At 43.5% G+C, this 17546-nt stretch overlaps 1 long non-coding RNA gene across 1 annotated transcript in view; it reads right to left on the minus strand.

The window, feature by feature from the left end:
- Window positions 1-9361: 9361 nt before the first annotated feature.
- Window positions 9362-17546, minus strand: part of LOC106146565 — a 32851-nt gene continuing 24666 nt past the window's right edge. The window contains exons 3-5 of the long non-coding RNA XR_001231057.1: window positions 12185-12348; window positions 10217-10570; window positions 9362-9682 (exon numbers count right to left, since the gene is read on the minus strand). This is a non-coding gene — a long non-coding RNA (uncharacterized LOC106146565). The remainder of the gene's footprint in view (window positions 9683-10216; window positions 10571-12184; window positions 12349-17546) is intronic.

Consider the following 17546-nt stretch of genomic DNA (forward strand, 5'->3'; position numbering starts at 1 on the left):
TTATTGGTACATTTTAGAAATACATAAGGACCACATTCATCATAGGGCATCTGCACCTCTACATGATATAACTCGATCCTTTTTGTTCCCACTCCCCTCCCCTCCCTTCAACTCCTCCTCCCCTCCCCATTTACAAAAGCTGTGTTTCCATTTTTTCCTTTTCTCACCTTTTCTTTTCCTTTTCCCTTCTTTCCTTTCCCCCTCCCGCTTTCTTTGATCCCCTCCCCATCTGAACATTTTCTTCCTATTTCACAATACCCAATATATATTTTGTCCTTATTTACACTTTCTGCTACTCACATCAGAGAAATAACGCAGTATTTACACATGTGTGTCTGATTTATTTCACTTAGCAGTATGTTCTCACTTGCTAATTTTTTTTAAAGGATATTTGCTTCTGTATTCTTGAAGAATATTAGTCTGTGGTTTTCCCTTCTTGGATGTCTTTGACAGCTTTTTTCAAACTCTTTGACCAATATTTGAGTAGCCACAGGTAAGACTGCGTTAACTAAGCAAAATCTTAGCCACAGAGAGGCCTGTGTAAATGCTGATTTCTGGAGGTTATACTTCCCAGATGCTGGAAGTGTGGCCTGGTTCTTAAGGATAGACGACACTTGTCATTTAAAATATTTTTAACATTAACATTTTACTATTGCTACTTTTACATATGAGACAATTCTCTCTTCAGACTGTCTAGTGTGTGCTCCATAATGTACCTCAGATAACAGCAGGACCATTGCTCCAAAGGAGTCATTATTTACCTTTCAAGATCATTTTACTGCATTGATATAAATAGAGGAGTTACCACAGGAAGCTGTGAGGGCCACACCATGCGTACTTCTTGAGACCAGAGCAAGAAGCAAGGGTTCTGCCCCCCATTTTTCTCAGACATCAAACATACCTCTCGTGTACTCTCACTCTTTTTGTTGAGGGGAGGAGGCATTCTCATTTTGTTCCAGGAGTGAACCTCAGTGACACGGCCCTGCAATCAGTTCTTTTTTGTTTGTCTGAGGTGTTTTTGTTTTTGTTTGGTTTGGTCTTTCGAGGCAGGGTGTCACTGTGCAGTTCAGGCTGGCCTTGAACTCCCTGTGTAGCCCAGGCTGGCCTCGAACCTGTGGCAATGCTCCTGTGTCAGAGTGCTGGGATTAACAGATACGTGCCACCGCTGCTGGCTTGGAATCTGCTCTTAACCTTCCTAAAGTTTTTATGTCCCCTGGCAAACTACTCCCTTCCTTTATCAGGAGAACAAAAATATTTTTTCATTACTAGAGATTAAACCCATGGCCTTGAGGCTGGGGATTTAGCGCAGCAGTAGAATGCTTGTCGAGCAAGAGGGAAGCCCTGGGTTCTGTCACCAAAAAATTAAAAAGTTAAAAGGAAAAAAAAAGAAAGAAAGACAAAAAATAAATAAATAAAACAAACCCACAGCCTTCACACTGAGCTACATCCCCTGCTTTTTTTTTTTTTTGTACCAGTAATCAAACTCATGACCTTGCACTTGCCAGGCAGGCACTGTGTCACTGAGCTGTATCCCCGGCCCTCCCCTGCCATTTTTTTATCTTTTGAGACAGTCTTGCTAAACTGCCTTGGTGAGACCCAAACTCGAAATCCTCCTGCCTCGGCCTCCCAGATGCTGCGATTACAGGCGTACACTTACCGTGTGTGGTTTAGACAAACTGTCACAGAGCTGTCATAGTCCATAACTCTCTCTGCAGGGCCAGGCCCCCAGTGTTTGAGAGGCTTTAGAGAGTTGGTGTGAAGCTAGGAATCCACAGTGCCAGCGTTCTGCAGTAATTTCCACCCATCTGTCCGCCAGACCTCTGTGGCCTAATTCTAGGGGAAATTCCTGAAGCAGCCTCTTCTCAAGCATGCACAAGGGCACCCCTGAGGGTTGTGCCCAGGGAGCCTGGCCCCTGGCCCCATCCAGCCTGGCACACTTGTCATTTTTCTCCCAGAAGGGAAAGAAAATACTCTCTGTACAATCTGCCCTTGACAAACACACTTCCTACCCTGGGCTGGGCTCCCCACTTCAGAATATTCACTCTTTCTCCTTCCAGTGGCTGTTCGTTTTGTTCCTTTTTGATGGGTAATAAATACATTCACATGCTTCAACAAGTAAATACGATATGTATATAAATGTGTGCAGATATATGCTTCCGGTTCCCACCAAAGCACTTTCACTGTCTCATCTGTCCTCTCCACACCTCCTCCCCGGTTATAAAAAGCACAGCTTATTATACATACCTGGTGGGTGTTGCTGTATTCATACATTAACAATTGCTCCTCCAGATCATTCTATATCATTTTAGAGAACTGCCGCCCTTTTTTATATAGCTACTGACATTTCCGTTCCTGTTGCACCATAGTTTATCTGACCAGTCTCCTATTAATATGCACCGCAGTACCTCGGTTCATGAATTTAGGGGTTGTAGAAAGATCCGTGTTCATGAACCGAGGTACCGCCGAGGATGAAGTCTTTCCAATTCCATTATCTTCAATACCTCTCTTTCTCTCCATGTACATATGTAATTATATATATATATGCAATTATATGCCATTCTACTCTATCTGTAGAACATGTCCCCAGAAGTAGAAACAGCTGGAGCAAAATGCATGTACTATTATAATTACGGTAGATATTACCAAATTGCCCTTCCTACGGAACGTATTGATTTATACACCTGACATAGGAGATCTGGGTGTTGCAAAGCTTGCTGGGAAGTAGGGGTGACCTGGTAATTAGAAGACCCCGGTGCACATGCGCAGAACAGCTCCCAAAGCCCTGCGCGTGGACTTCTAGCAAGAGCTCAGGCAGGCTGTCCAAAGGAGCGCCAAGACCTGAGTCAGCCTCAGACTCGAAACTCCAGCGTCGCTGCTCAGGACCTGTATGTAACAGTTCTCTCGGGTTTCCTTGAGATTTGAACAATATAGAAGGACGCAGATGGCAAGAGGAGCTCTCCTCACAGCGGCCCGCCCTGTATTCCCCAGGCTGTACTTCAACGCGCTTTTTCCTCTTTTACTCAGCCCAAGCTCGCTCTGCAGAGCCACTTCCTCCCTCACTCCTCACTTTCACCTTTTCAAGTAAACTTTGCCATGACTTTTTGCTCATTTCTTTCTAGTCTTTGTTGAAGACAAGAACAACCTGGAATCTAACTCCAGAAGAAGTCTATTTAGCAAGCCACTTTCAGAAGGCGGCATTGATCACACACCCTCCACAATGCATGAAGCTGTCTGCTTTCATACAGTCCTACCGACAATGTGTAATCAAGGCCAGCCTGAATTACATAGCAAGACCTCCTCTCTAAAAAAAAAAAAAGAAAAAAGAAAAGGAAAGGAAAAAGAATTTGCCTAAAGCTCTGGCTCAATCAGAGACCTTTTTTTCATAAGTTCATTATTAGTATATGTTTGTACTACATAAGGTTTGCAGTCCTTATGTGGAGTTGGTACATGTACATAACACATCTTCTCTCTCTCCCGCAACGCCCCTGTCTCTGAGACTGGGCTTCATGGTGCAGAGTTCAGGCTGGCCTTGAATTCACTTTGTAGCCCAGTCTGGCCTTGAACTCACAACGATCCTCCTGCCTCAGCCCTCTGAGTGCTGGGATTACAGGCGTGCGCCACCACACCTGGCAAATAAAATATTTTTTAAAAGAGCTGGGGATGGGGGCTGGGGATTTAGCTCAGCGGCAAAGCGCCTGCCTGGCAAGTGCAAGGTCGTGAGTTCGGTTCCCGGTACCGGAGAAAAACCAAAAAAAAAGAGCTGGGGATGTAGTTCAGTGCTAAAGCCCTAGGTTCAACCCCAAATACCAGAAAACAAACAAACAAAAACAGAAAGAAAAAAGCAAAGGTTTTAAATAGACATCTCCCCAGAAAATATATACAAATGGTCATTAAGCAGTGCAAGATGCCTAATATCATTAGTCACTAGGGAACTGCAAAGTCAAACCATAATAAAATTCCATTGCATACCTACAAGGATGGCTATATTAAAAAAAGACAATAACAAGTGTTGGTGAGTATTTGGAAAAATTGGTGCATTCATACCCTGCTGATGGTAATGTAAAAATTGAGCAACCACTGTGGAAGGAGTCTGGCAGTTCTTCACAAAGTTAAATGTAGCATTACAATATTACCCAGCAAGGGCTGGGGATATAGCTCAGCGGCACAAGCACCTGCCTGGCAAGCACAAGGTCCTGAGCTCAATTTCCGGTACCAAAAAAAAAAAAAAGACAATATTACCCAGCAAGGGCTGGGAATATAGCTCAGCGGCACAAGCACCTGCCTGGCAAGCACAAGGTCCTGAGCTCAATTTCCGGTACCAAAAAAAAAAATATATTACCCAGCAATTCTACTCCCAGCTGACTGAAAACGTGTTTACACAGAAACTTATGTATTTTGATCCCCAGCACCACAAAACAAAACCCACCTTGTTTACAAATGTTCATAGAAACCTCATAACAGCTAAAAGGCTACATGCCCATCAACTGATAAATGGACAAATGTGGTATATTCAGTAGGGAAAATAACACACTAAAATGTAAATGTATCTCAGAAACATAATAAGGAAAAAAGACAGTCACAGATGATCATATACTAGATGATCTTTTCCCCCAGTACTGGGGATTGAAATGAGCTACATCCTCAGCTCGTTTGTAAATTTTGAAACAAGCCTTCACTAAGTTGCCCAGGCTCAGCTAGAACCTGGAATTTCTCCTGCTGCAGCCTCCCAAAATACTGACCTTACAAGCTTGTGCTACCACAGCAAGCTGCTATACACCACGTGATTTTACTCACACAAGATTTCAAGAAGATGCATATCTTTTTAAAAATTTGATTGATACATTTCAGATCTACAGGGGGCTGGGGATTTAGCTCAGCGGCACAGCGCCTGCCTGGCAAGCGCAAGGTCGTGAGTTCGATGCCCGGTACCAGAAAAAAAAACAAAAACAAAAACAAAAAACATTTTAGATCCACATAGTGTTAATAGATAACATTTATCAGAGGGAATGTGTACCTGTACATGATATCCCTTGACTCTTTTTCCCACTCCTCCGCCCTCCATTCAACCCCCTTCCCTGGCTTATTTACAAAACCTTTGTTCCATTCTTTCTTCTATTCTTTTTTTCTTTTCCATTCCTTCCTTCCCCTCCTCCCCTCCCTCATTCCCTCCCTCGTTTGAACATTTTCTTCCTACTTCACAGTATCTTGGGGCTGGGGATATAGCTCAATGGCACAAATGCCTGCCTTGTAAGCTCAAGGTCCTGAGTTCAATTCCCAAGACCAAAAAACCCCACAATATCTAACATACATTTTAAGTTTCTCACACCAGAGCAAAAAAATGTGGTACTTACACATGTGTGTCTGATTTATTTCATTTAAGAGTGTGGTCCCAAGGTGCATTCATTTACCTAGAAATATCTGGTTTATCCTTCTTTATACCAGAAGTTTACCTTCTTTTTACCCTTCTTTATAATAGTCCATTGTATATTAAACAAAAAAACACATCTACTTTATCCATTCATCAGTTGATGTGGGACTTTTGGCTGTTTTCCAAGATTTAGCTATTATAAACTGTGTTGCTATAAACATGGGTGTGCATATATCACTGTGGTATGATACTTCTAAATCTTTTAAGATGATACCAAGAAGGGGAATATTAGGTCAAATGGAACTTCTAGTTTTAGTTTTTTGAGGAATCTCCACACTAATTTCCACAGTGGTTACACCAGTCTACACTCCCACCAACAGTGGAGAAGGGTTCCTTTTTCCCCACAGCCTCTCCAGCATTTGTTATTGATTGATTTCTTCATAATAGCCGCTCTTTCTGGATTGAGATGGAATCTCAGTGTTGTTTTAATGTGCATCTCTCAAATGACCAGTGATATCGAACATTTTTTTCATATATTTATTTGCCATTTCTACTTCTTCATCTCAGAAGAGTCTATTCATTTCAGATGGCCATTTTTGGACTGGGTCTTTAAATCTGAGGGGTCTGATTTTTCTGAGTTCTTTATATATTCTAGATAGTAGTCCTTTGTCTGAGGAACAGCTAGCAAAGAATTTTTCCCACTCTGTGGGTTGTCTCTTCATTCTGTTGGTGGTTTCTCTTGCTGTGCAAAAGCTTTTTAATAAGCTATAATCCCAGTTGTTGATTTTTTGTGGTATTTTCTGTGTGATCAGGGTTTTGTTCATAGCCTTTGCCTACACCTATGTCTTCAAGAGTTTTATTTATTCTGTCTTCCAGCAGATTTGGTATTTCTGTTTTAATGTTTAGATCTTTGATCCATTTTGAGTTTAGTTTAGTCCATGGTGAGAGATATGGGTCTAGTTTTAATCTCTGCATGTGAGAAGCCAGTTTTTCCAGCACCATTATTAAAGAGCCTCAAGAAGATGCGTATCTATAGAGACGGAAAGTAGGGCCCGAGGATGTAGCTCAGTGGTAGATTGTGTGCCTAGCAAACAAGAAGCCTTAGATTTGATTTCCAGCATCACAAACAAAAACAATAACAGAAAAACATTAAAAGGTTGCAGTATCTCCCAGATGTTGAGCCACTGAAAAAACATGTGAAAAAAATTTGAAATTGTGAAGCTCTCCACGATGTAGAGGATTCTTTTTGTTAAAGATGATCTAGTATACAGACTAAATTACTGTCACTGTTTTTATTGTAGTGTATTAGGCAAAGGCCACTTTGAAATATCATATTTCCAAAACCACAGAGTTTCCTTTAGGCTAGTCTTACCCTCAGATGTTCCAACTGCCTTTGGACAATAGTTGAGAATGAGTAGCAAGGCATAGAAAGATATATAGTGATTAAATTGACCTCTAGTGGTTTTCGGTGCTGGGCATTGAACCCAGGGCCTCAGGCATGCTAAGCATGTGCTGTACCACTACACTATACCCCCTGCCCATAGTGTATTTTGAAATGTTTTATTAAGATATTGTTGATATTACTAATATACTTTTTATTAATCATAATCCACATTTACTTAAGTAGGAACTTTATCAGGGGTGTGGCTGGAGATGTGAAAATGCTTGATTAGATGATAAACTGCTCTAGGAGATGGGATAATTTTTTTTTTTTTTTTTTTTTGGTTTTTTTCTGGTACTGGGAATCGAACTCACGACCTTGTGCTTGCCAGGCAGGCGCTGTGCCACTGAGCTAAATCCCCAGCCCCGGGATAATTTTTTAATTTAATTTTTTAATCTACACTGTATTTACATGATTGAAAACTAAAAATTAAGAAATGTACAATAAAAAGTCTTCTGCCCACTACCTGGTTTCCATCCTCTCCATGTATCCACCCAGTTGTCACTTATTAATTTTATGTGTATCTTTCCTGAATTTATGCAAATGCAAGTAAATATAGGATTATATGCTTACTTTACTCTTTTAATATAAAACATAGTGAACAACAGGCGTGTGCATATTTGGTCTTTTTAAATTTAATGACATAGGGGCTGGGTATTTAGCTCAGCGGCACAGCGCCTGCCTGGCAAGCACAAGGTCATGAGTTCAATTCCTGGTAACAGAAAAAAACAAAAACAAACAAATAATTTAATGACATATCTTAGAAATATTTAGGTATTAGGGGCTAGAGATGTAGCTCAGTGGTGAAGAGCTTGCCTAGTATGCATGAGGCCCTGGGTTCATGCCCAGCACTGAAAAAAAATTAGATATTGATGCAGAGAGAATCTCCTCATTCCTTTTTACAGGTTGAAAGTTTTCCATAGCTTAGCATTCATATTTTGGTTTGAATATACCATAATATAAGTAGTTTCCTATTAATGGAGACTTCAATTGTTTCCAATCTTTTGCAATCATGAAGAATATTGTAATTAATAATCTTGGTCTTATATTATTATAATCGTGTAAAAAAGGAAAGGAATTTTTCTTGAGTCAAAGATACATGTATGCATTTGAAATTCTGTAGTTGCACCAATTTATAGTCTCACTAGCAATGTATTTGAGTGCCAGTTTACCCAGCCTGATGTATACAGCGTGTTATCAAAATTTTTGAATTAATCCAATCTCAGTGGTTTAAATATTTGTATCACATTGTCATTTTGCCAGACATTGTAGGGCACACACGAATCCCAGCAGTATAGGAGGTTGTGGTTTTAACTGGCATTTCTCTTCTTATGCTTGAAGGTGAACTTCTCTAGTCTAGTCAGAAAGGAATTTATCAACTGTCATTTTGTTTTTTGTCTTTTTGAGATAGGGTCTCACTATGCAGTTCAGGCTGGCCTTGAGCTCACTTTGTAACCCAGGCTGTTCTCAAACTTGCAGTGATCCTCCTGCCTCAGCCTTCCGAGTGCTGAGATTACAGGTGTGCGCCACCACGCCCGGCTGAATTTATCAACTTTCTACCCAGAGCAAATTCTGAAAAATGATTGTACTGGCCAGAAATTTCTTTTGTGTTGAGATGGCTTAACATTTATATGCCATGCATGAACCTGTCTTGGGGGATGTTCTCCCTGGCTGGACAGTCTCCCCACTCCAGCTTCACATGTGGATCTTACTTTAATCTCAGTTCGAAGATCAGTGCCTAAGTGAGGCCGGGGCTTCCCACCTCATCCTCGTGGCCACGCAGCTTCCTTCTGACAAATCGTTCTATTGTTTTCTCTCCATAGAGCTCCTGGCTACACATTTTTTTCTGATGGATGAGTGAGTTGATGTGTATGTTCAACATTACGTCCATTACAGTGAGTTGATGTGTATGTTCAACATTACATCCAGCCGCAAAGATCCTGGCCACACAAGCGGGGGCCAGCTATGGCTATGGACAAGTCTGAGAGTCTCAGATGCAGTATGTGACACTCAGTAGGTACTTACTTACTAACCATCTGTTGAATAGATAAATGCTCAACATCTCCAATGAGGGAAAAATAGGTGCAATTTCTGAACAGAGTTTTACGCACTGGAGTGTGGGAAAGGAATTTGGCCTCGCCACAGGGTTGAAAATGCCTATAGGCAGCCCTGATCCTTTATTCTCAAAACATTTTAACTTCATGCTAACTTGGAGCAGTGGACGTGAGATCCACCCCCGGTTAAGTTCAGGTTAGGTTTGGGACACTGAAATATTTTCTTTCATCCATAATCACTGGATCAAGGGCCATAAATCAGATAGTTAAGACACAAAAACACAAACAAGGTCATAATTTGTTTCTTCCTGCCCTCTGTTTTTCTTGGCATGGAAAAACTCAAGCTTTTCCTGACCAGGGATGGGTAATGACATTGGGGCGTGATTCATTATAGTGGCCTAACTAATGGCCTTTTATTTCTTCTCATTCTTTCCCCTTATTGTCCCAACTCATGTAAGGAAACACACGGAATAAAATAATTCTCCTGCTGATAAAGAACTTTCCCTGGACTCTTTATTCATTTGCAGCTATGTTTCCAGAATCACATTCTTGGAACCAGACAGGCCGATGTGATGGGTATTTCTGGTAGAGAAGAAAGGCCAAGACCCCTGGCTTGTGGAAGTCTCTTCTCTTACCATCTTTTCTACACAAACGTTTGTTAAGTGAGGAAAATGTTCCTGGCCGCAAAGATCCTGGCCACACAAGCAGGAGCCAGCTATGGCTATGGACAAGTCTGAGACGCTCAGTTCCTCATCTCAAAAACGTGTGTCACAAAACCAGAACCTTCTTCTCAAATGAGTACCATTGACTCAGCTATTCCTAAAGCCAGGAGACAGAAAGATAAATGGTAAAATAAAAATTAAAATTAAAATTAAAAATAATAATAATAGACACATCATAATATTAAGAAAACCAGCAGAATCTACCATTTTCATCTTCTACACTATAAACTTCTATTTTGTTTGAATTACCTCTAAAATTTTCAGAAAAATAAAAAATTTTAGCAGGGTGCGGTGGCAGACACCTGTAATCTCAGCACTTGGGAGGTTGGGGCAGGAGGATCGCTGTGAGTTCAAGGCCAGGCTGGGATACATAGTGAGTTTAAGATCAGCTTGAACTACATAGCAAGACCCTGTCTCAAAAAAAAAAAAAGTATAGAAAAAAGGTTGCACAGTAATAAAAATACTAAATAGCTACCTTAAAGTTGAGGGCTTAAGAGCTGATTTTAGCTTTCATCATGATACTTTTCTTTATCTATTTTATTCTTTCCAAATATTATGCATTACTTTTGTAATTAAAATTAAGTAATACTAAAATTACTTAAGTTGGTGTGTGTGATCCAATCTCCTGTACCTTGCTGTGGAAGTGGAACAATTTGCTTCCCAAGAGGTGGACGTAGAAGCGTAAAAGTGGGATGGGCGGAAGGGGGACAGATGTGCCTCCGATCCAGGTCAGAGTGAGGCTATGGAAAAACACCAGGGACGCCACACCCTGCCCGTGGTTCTGGTGAAGGCTGCTGTTAAGTCGCCTCTCCATTGTTTTTGTTCCCGTCATCCGCGTGAAATAACTCAGTTCCTCTTACTGCTGGTACGAGTAAGCCTGGCTTTCTTGCCTTTCTTGTGATTTCCCTCTGAGCCTGCTATCAGTACCCAGCTCCTTCTGTCATTTTCCAAGGCGAACGGCTCCTTGCTCCTCCTTGTGGGGACTCTGAAGAAAGGAAAGAGGCAAAGGGGGATCTGTGGGTCCCGGAGGCCCTAGGCCGATGGTTCTTACTGACTTTTGAGAAAGCACTAAATAAGTAACAGGCCTCCTCCCCACTCAGGTTCTTAATCAGTTGAGGGGACGATAAAGTCAGAAGATGGATTATCTTCTGATAAATGCTGTAGGTTGGAGAATGTGGCTGAATATGTGTGCAGATCTGAATAGAGCGGACCTTTACCAGTCCCAGTGTCGGACCAGAGTGGAGAGAAAACTCTGTGCTCCCTCCCAGTACTTTCTTTCCTTCTTTGAACTCAGAGCCTCTCACGTGCTAGACAGTGCTCTGCCCCTAAGCCCCCCTCTTAGTCCCCTCTCAGCAGCCTGATCCTCAGAGCCTAGGAAGAGAAAGACCCTGCACTTCATGCTGTTTCTCCTAATGCCCTCCTTTCCCTATGTGCAGGAGTAAGGGCAGAAGAGGAACTGGAATGTTATATTATACAAGGGAAAGAATATAACAGTCAACCTGCGAGATGTCCGACTGCCGAGTTTATGCTCCCCCAAATCAAAGAATGAATTCTAAGGAACAACCGAGGTTAAGAGTAGAAAGAGCCAGAGATGGTGGCACACACCTATAACCGCAGCACTCCAGAGGCTGAGGCAGGAGGATCACAGTGAGCTCGAGGCCATCCTGGGCTACACAGTGAAACCTTGTTTTAAAAAATGAATTTATTGACAAAGATAGCTCCTGAGAGACAGAAAAGGACCTAAAAGTAGGTTGCCAACAAGCCCACTTCTCAAAGAAAGTTTTATACAGTAAAATCATGAGGTGGGTACTAAATCACCAGGTGGGTATAACTGGGACAAAAGTATGATCAGCCAACAAGATTGCAAGTATAGCCACCTAGGTAATCTTGATCCGGCAGGGAAGCAGATTGCGTACCAAGCGTACATGGAAACAACAAAGACCTTTTTAGGAAGGGGTGGATCAGGAGGTCCTAGTCCCCCACCTAGATGACTGATGTCAATCGAGACTTCATTGGACCAGGTGATACCTATTATAGTACATTGCTTACCCCTTGGGGAGGGGTGTAGGCCTGGTCATTCCGTGTTTTTTTTTGTTTTGTTTTGTTTTTTTTTTTGGTCTTCTTGAGACAGGGTCTTGCTATGCAGTTCAGGCTGGCCTTGAGCTCACTTTGCAGCCCAGGCTGGCCTCGAACTCGCAACGATCCTCCTGCCTCAGCCTCCCGAGGGCTGGGATTACAGGCGTGTGCCACCACGCTCAGCCTAGGTCATTCCGTCTTTATCTTGAGGTCTGGTCTTTGACAGATGTGCCTCCCGGCACAGTTGTGATGTGTCCTCATCTTTTGCACTGACTCCCTCCAGGGCCTAGCCCTGCCTGACTGCCTATAATATTCCTGCCTGTCTTAACTATCTATAATAGTATTAGTTCATGACTCTCCACACAAGGAAATATCTGGCCTAGAAGGAAGCATTTCCCTCTCTGAAAGTTGTTTCTAGGATTCTATAACACTTTGAGAATGTAAAACAAGCTATGAAACCACCATTTCAGGAAAATACACATAGGTGCTGTTATAGACTTCGGTATTTATGACTTATACCCACCAGTTTTTCCCTTTCTTCTGGTTTCGGCAGCCTCCCATCTTTCTTTAAGGAATTGTTCTACGTGAAGCTGGTGACCGTACAGATCAGTACGTCCCAGTTTTTCTTGGCGACGTGGAGCACGTGACCCAACCTGTCCAATCAGAGAAGCTCATTTTTTCGAGGCCCTGCTGATTCAGGGATGGAAATGTGATTTAAAACAGCCAATCAGGAAAAGCAAATTAAGGGGTGGGGATTAGAACTACCACTTTAAGAATGCTAAACTAGACCAAAAAAAAAAAAAAAAAGAAGCCCGCACTCTCCCATAGCTGTTTTGTCTGCCAAGTGGGAAGAATCAGCGCGAATTATGGAATCCAACAATGCAGAAAGGTGCCTTGAGGACTTTATTGAACAGCTGAACCTAGGCATACATGAAATCTGGTCTTCTGGTTACAGGAGGCCTTACATTCACCTTTGATATCTCAAGCAAATGCGAGGTAGGTTTCTGGTATTTGCAAAGTAGTACACGCACAGAACTTGCCCTCCACCTCCCAAAGGGGCTCAGACTAGCAACCCAAGCATCCCCTGGCTGTTAGGAGCTTCTTCCGTGAGTGGTGCCCATGGTGAGACTGAAAATGGATCAAGTACACTGAATGAGTCCAGTGGAGCTGGCTGCTGCAGTTGGAGCAGCAATACTTGCTTCGCGTTAGTCCTGTTTCTGCTTGTCAGCAACTTGGAAACCATACTGAAAATACAGGCCAGAGGGCAGACGGCTGAAGAGAAAACAAGCCGCACGGGTGTGTTAGAATGTCTAGCATTTCCTGCTGGAGAAAGTGTTACTTTACCTGAAGACGGAAAGATTATTCTACAGCTCAACATCCTCCTTTTCCTTGTATGTAATGGGTGAGAGTTGGAAGTGTGAAAGGGAGAAAAAGAATCCCACTCAAACCGAAAAGGATGTGGGGGCAAGTTAACCCCGTAAAAAGCACAAGGAATGTGATGCAAGGTGGTGTAGAGGAATCTATAGGATAAGAGATAGCCTTATACTATGCATTTCTTTCAGGCTGGATGTTGTACTAAACACTACGTGCAGTACGGCTATGCTTGGTGGGTCCTATTGTTTTTTTGTTTTGTTTTGTTTTTTTGTTTTTCTCCGGTACCGGGAACTGAACTCACGACCTTGCGCTTGCCAGGCAGGCGCTTTGCCGCTGAGCTAAATCCCCCCAGCCCCTGGTGTGTCCTATTGTTATGACCATTTTACAAATAGTAAAACTAACCCTGAGGGCTGCTGGGAACTTGCCCCAAGCTTCTCCAGTTGGTGGGGCCTGAATGTGACCCACCTGCCTAAACCGCACTCACTGCCTAAACCGACACATCCCTTCCTCTCTAGCTAGCTTTGTCACTCGCTGGCTGAGTGAATTTGGACAAGCCAGCCTCAAGTGAAAAATTCAGGGATTATGTTAAATAATTTTTTTCCCTCTCTTTCAACGCTAACATTTTTTTTTTCCTGGTACCAGGGAATCAAACTCAGGACCTTGTGCTTGCCAGGCAAGCGCTTATGCCACTGAGCTATATCCCCGGCCTCTCAACACCAACATTTAAAAAAAGGTTGAAATATTCAGGGCCTTAAACTAGAATTTGTGTTCCGGGTCTGAACTTTTTTCCACTGGAGACCCTATAGATTGGTTTTCCCATGGATTGAGGATCAAAGAGCTCCTTGGGGTTATGTATTCCTTTGAAATGGATTCAAAGGCAAGGGACCTGGAAAGCCTTCCTCACCGAGTGAGTCAGCATCCGTGAGCACAGGAGACAAGTTGCGACCCATCCCTCCCCTGTCCGATAAGCCGAAGGTCACAGCGCGCTTTTCATTCTTCCTACCCCTTTTGTGGGCTTTCTGATAAGCCACCCTAAGTCAGCTGGGACTGTTTTTCTCTCCCTGTGAACCAAGTCCCCAGGGCGTGCACTGTGCCTGCAAACTCCCCAGCTGCTTCCAGCTCTCCCTCTGCCCACAGCCCTTTATTGCTGCATTCCAACAAATTAGCCATGTGACAGAAGATTATTTTTAACTTCAATAGAGCAGCTCCCTCTCTTTTAATATATCATGCTTGGCCCACATTCCCTCGGTGAAAAGGGCACCGGCGGCTACTTCTGAGAACCTTTAATTACCCCAATTGTTTGCAAAACTCTCTTAGAAGCTTGAAAGAATCCATTTCTTTCTTTTTCCCACTTTAGTCTTCTTCTCTGGTGATTTCAAGGGAGTTAAGGCTGAACCTCAGCTGGGGACCTACCAGGACTCCCCAGGTCCCCTCTCCCCATTTTCCCGCCACCCACTCTCTACAGAAGGTTTTTTTAAAAAGTGCAAATCCAACTTGGAGGGTAAAGGGAGGGCAGGTTCCAGAGCGACAGACCCACACCAAAGCCGCTCACAGAACCCCAGCAGGTGGCAGGTCGGGCGGGGGCGGGTTCCAGAAGCACAGACAGCTAAGCATTTCCTAGGAGTTGGGACAATCCAAGAGGGTCCCAGTGTCTGAGTTTTGGCCCCAGGCTGAGCTTTTCCACCTGCAACCCACCACCCAGAACAGTGAGCATGCTGGCAGCCACCGCATGGAACAAAGGCCCGGCTCCAGTGTTCCTTCATTTTCTAAGCCCCACGGACTGCTCTGATCTTAGAAGACCAGGTGAGCAGCATGGCTAAAAACGATTGGGATCATATCCCTCCGCCACCTACAAAGTGAGATAGTTATATTTGAGTCCCCTTACCCTTGAGAAGTGTGTACCTTCTTATGCTTAGGTTTTGCAAAGTAATTCATAAAAGCTACAATGTACATCATTCCAGCCATTTTCTCTACTGTGTGCATTTTGATAAGTTATTAATTTTTTTTTTTTTTTTTTTTTTGGCTTTTTGAGACAGGGTTCCACTAGGCAGTTCAGGCTGGACTTGAGCTCACTTTGTAGCTCAGACTGGTCTCGAACTCACAATGATCCTCCTGCCTCAGCCTCCCAAGAGCTGGGATTACGGGCCTGCGCCACCACGCCCGGCTGATAAGTTATGAATTGTAAAAAAGATAGTTTGTGAGTAAGGAGAGAAGGAAAGGGAAGGGGAGAATGGGCAATGGATGTGGCTGTGTGCTGGTAAGAACAAAGGCACCAAGTGTTACGAGGGGCTTAGGGTGAATGCGCCAGCTCCAGGGGTTCCAACAGACCAGGCTCAGCCCCCTGTCCCCAAAGTCCCATCAAGGAGACCGGCAGTCGCGAAGAGTAGGGAAGGCGTTTTGATCAGCTTGACCATGCCGGCAGGACGGACAAGGGGTTGAAGATCTGTCTTCCAAAGGCTAACAGAAACCTTGGGTTTCACAGGAAAGGGGAGCAAAGGCAAGGCTTGGGGTTTATCTAGCTAGCAGGTAATCCTGCCCTGGTTGATATAACTCTCAAGACTGGTTCTGCAAGGTCCCAGGACAGCCATCACTGCTTGAGAGGTAGTTTGGCTCCCATCGTGACACGGCAGCTCCTGCTTAAGGGGAGGCAGCCTTCGTCCACGTCATGGGGTCATTGTCCCTGCTTGGGGAGTGACCTCATCACAGGGTGACCTAGGAGGCTCTGCTTTCCCCAGAACCTGAAGCGACTGCAGATTTAGAACAATGACTGGAGACTTCTAAGCATCGTTTTATTTATTTATTTATTTATTCCGGTACCGGGAATCGAACTCACGATGTTGCACGTGCCAGGCAGGCGCTGCGCCACTGAGCTAAATCCCCAGCCCCTAAGCATTGTTTTAGAAGGATCTAGAACAGAAGCTGGCAATTAGATGTCCCTGCAAATCCTGAAAACTACTTCACTCTTATTTTACTGTCCTCAGTGGTAAAGGGGGATGAGGTAGGCTGTCTTGTTACTTTGTTCTCATTGCTGAGGCAAAAATACCTGACACCCAAAGTTCAAGCAAGAAACATTTGTCTAGCTCATGGTTCGTAGGGGTTTTAACCCATCATCGCGTGGCTTCAAGGCAGAGTGGCATGGCAGACAGGCATTGCGGAGGAGAAACAGTTCATGGCAGGCAGAAGGCAGCAAAGCAAAAGTAAGCCAGGGACAAGACAAGCCTCTTTTTGTTCCTTAAATTGTATCTAGGCTAAACCGGGCGTGGTGGCGCACACCTGTAATCCCAGCACTCAGGAGGCTGAAGCAGGAGGATTGTTGCAAGTTGGAGACCAGCCTGGGCTACAAAGTGGGCTCAAGGCCAGCCTGAACTGCATAGTGAGACCCTGTCTCAAGAAAAGACTAAAAAAAATTGTATCTAGGTTACTGGGATTAGGGGCAGTGCCAAACCAATCAGAGGACTGATTTTGTAATCACCCACCCTTAATCTTAGCACCCTTATCCTAGCATTGCACCATGAATCAATCACACACTCTAGATTGAGCCATCTCTGAAAAAGCCACACCTATGACTACATGAGGCTTTGAGGGGACATCTAGACACAAGCCATTACAGGGGAGAGAATTTTAGGACTAATAAACCTTGTATTACTAGAATCTCCTTATTCTACCATACAGAGCTGAGCAGAGATCTAAACCTCCCAATGCTAGGAGATACACAAGCACCACCACATCCAAAAATGAAGGCAGAGGGGCTGGGGATTTAGCTCAGCAGCACAGCACCTGCCTGGCAAGCACAAGGTAGTGAGTTCGATTCCCAGTACTGGAAAAACAAACAAACAAACAAACAAACAAAGACAAAAAATGAAGGCAGAGATGCCAATATTTATATCTTGCTTCTAGTTACCTATTGGGCATCTGCAGGCCCAACCTTTAGCTCTCTGTTACATAAGCAGTGGGACTACCAGGTGCAAAGGCTATTACGTACAAAAGAGCGTAGTATATTTGGGGAACTGAAAAAAGGCCAGTGAACAGGGTATGATGGCACATGCCTGTAATCCCAGCACTCAGGAGGCTGAGGCAGGAGGATCGCCAGAAGTTTTAGGCCAGCCTGGGCTACAAAGTGAGTTCTAGACCAGCCTGAACTGCATAACGAAACCCTGTCTCAAAACAACAACAACAAAAAAAAGCCAGAATGACTGCCATTTATGGGCTGTAACATGTTAAGACCCCATAACCCATTTTTTTGCAAGCTTTACAATTGAGATATATTTCATATATAAATAAAATGTCTAGCTGAATGTGGTGGTGCTTGTGTATCTCCCAGCACTGGGAGGTTTAGAGTTCCCCAGCATGGGCTAAAGTCAGCTGCCATAGGCCTCAATAATGTTATTTAGACATGGCAAAGTACTTTTGATTAAAAAGAAGTTGGTGTGCTCACTTTGACAGCACATATACTAAAACTGGAACGATACAGAGAAGACTAGCATGGCCCCTGCTCAAGGATGACACACAAA

Source organism: Chinchilla lanigera, unplaced genomic scaffold (assembly GCF_000276665.1).
Source record: "Chinchilla lanigera isolate Chin_1 unplaced genomic scaffold, ChiLan1.0 scaffold00083, whole genome shotgun sequence".
Taxonomy (NCBI): Eukaryota; Metazoa; Chordata; class Mammalia; order Rodentia; family Chinchillidae; genus Chinchilla; species Chinchilla lanigera.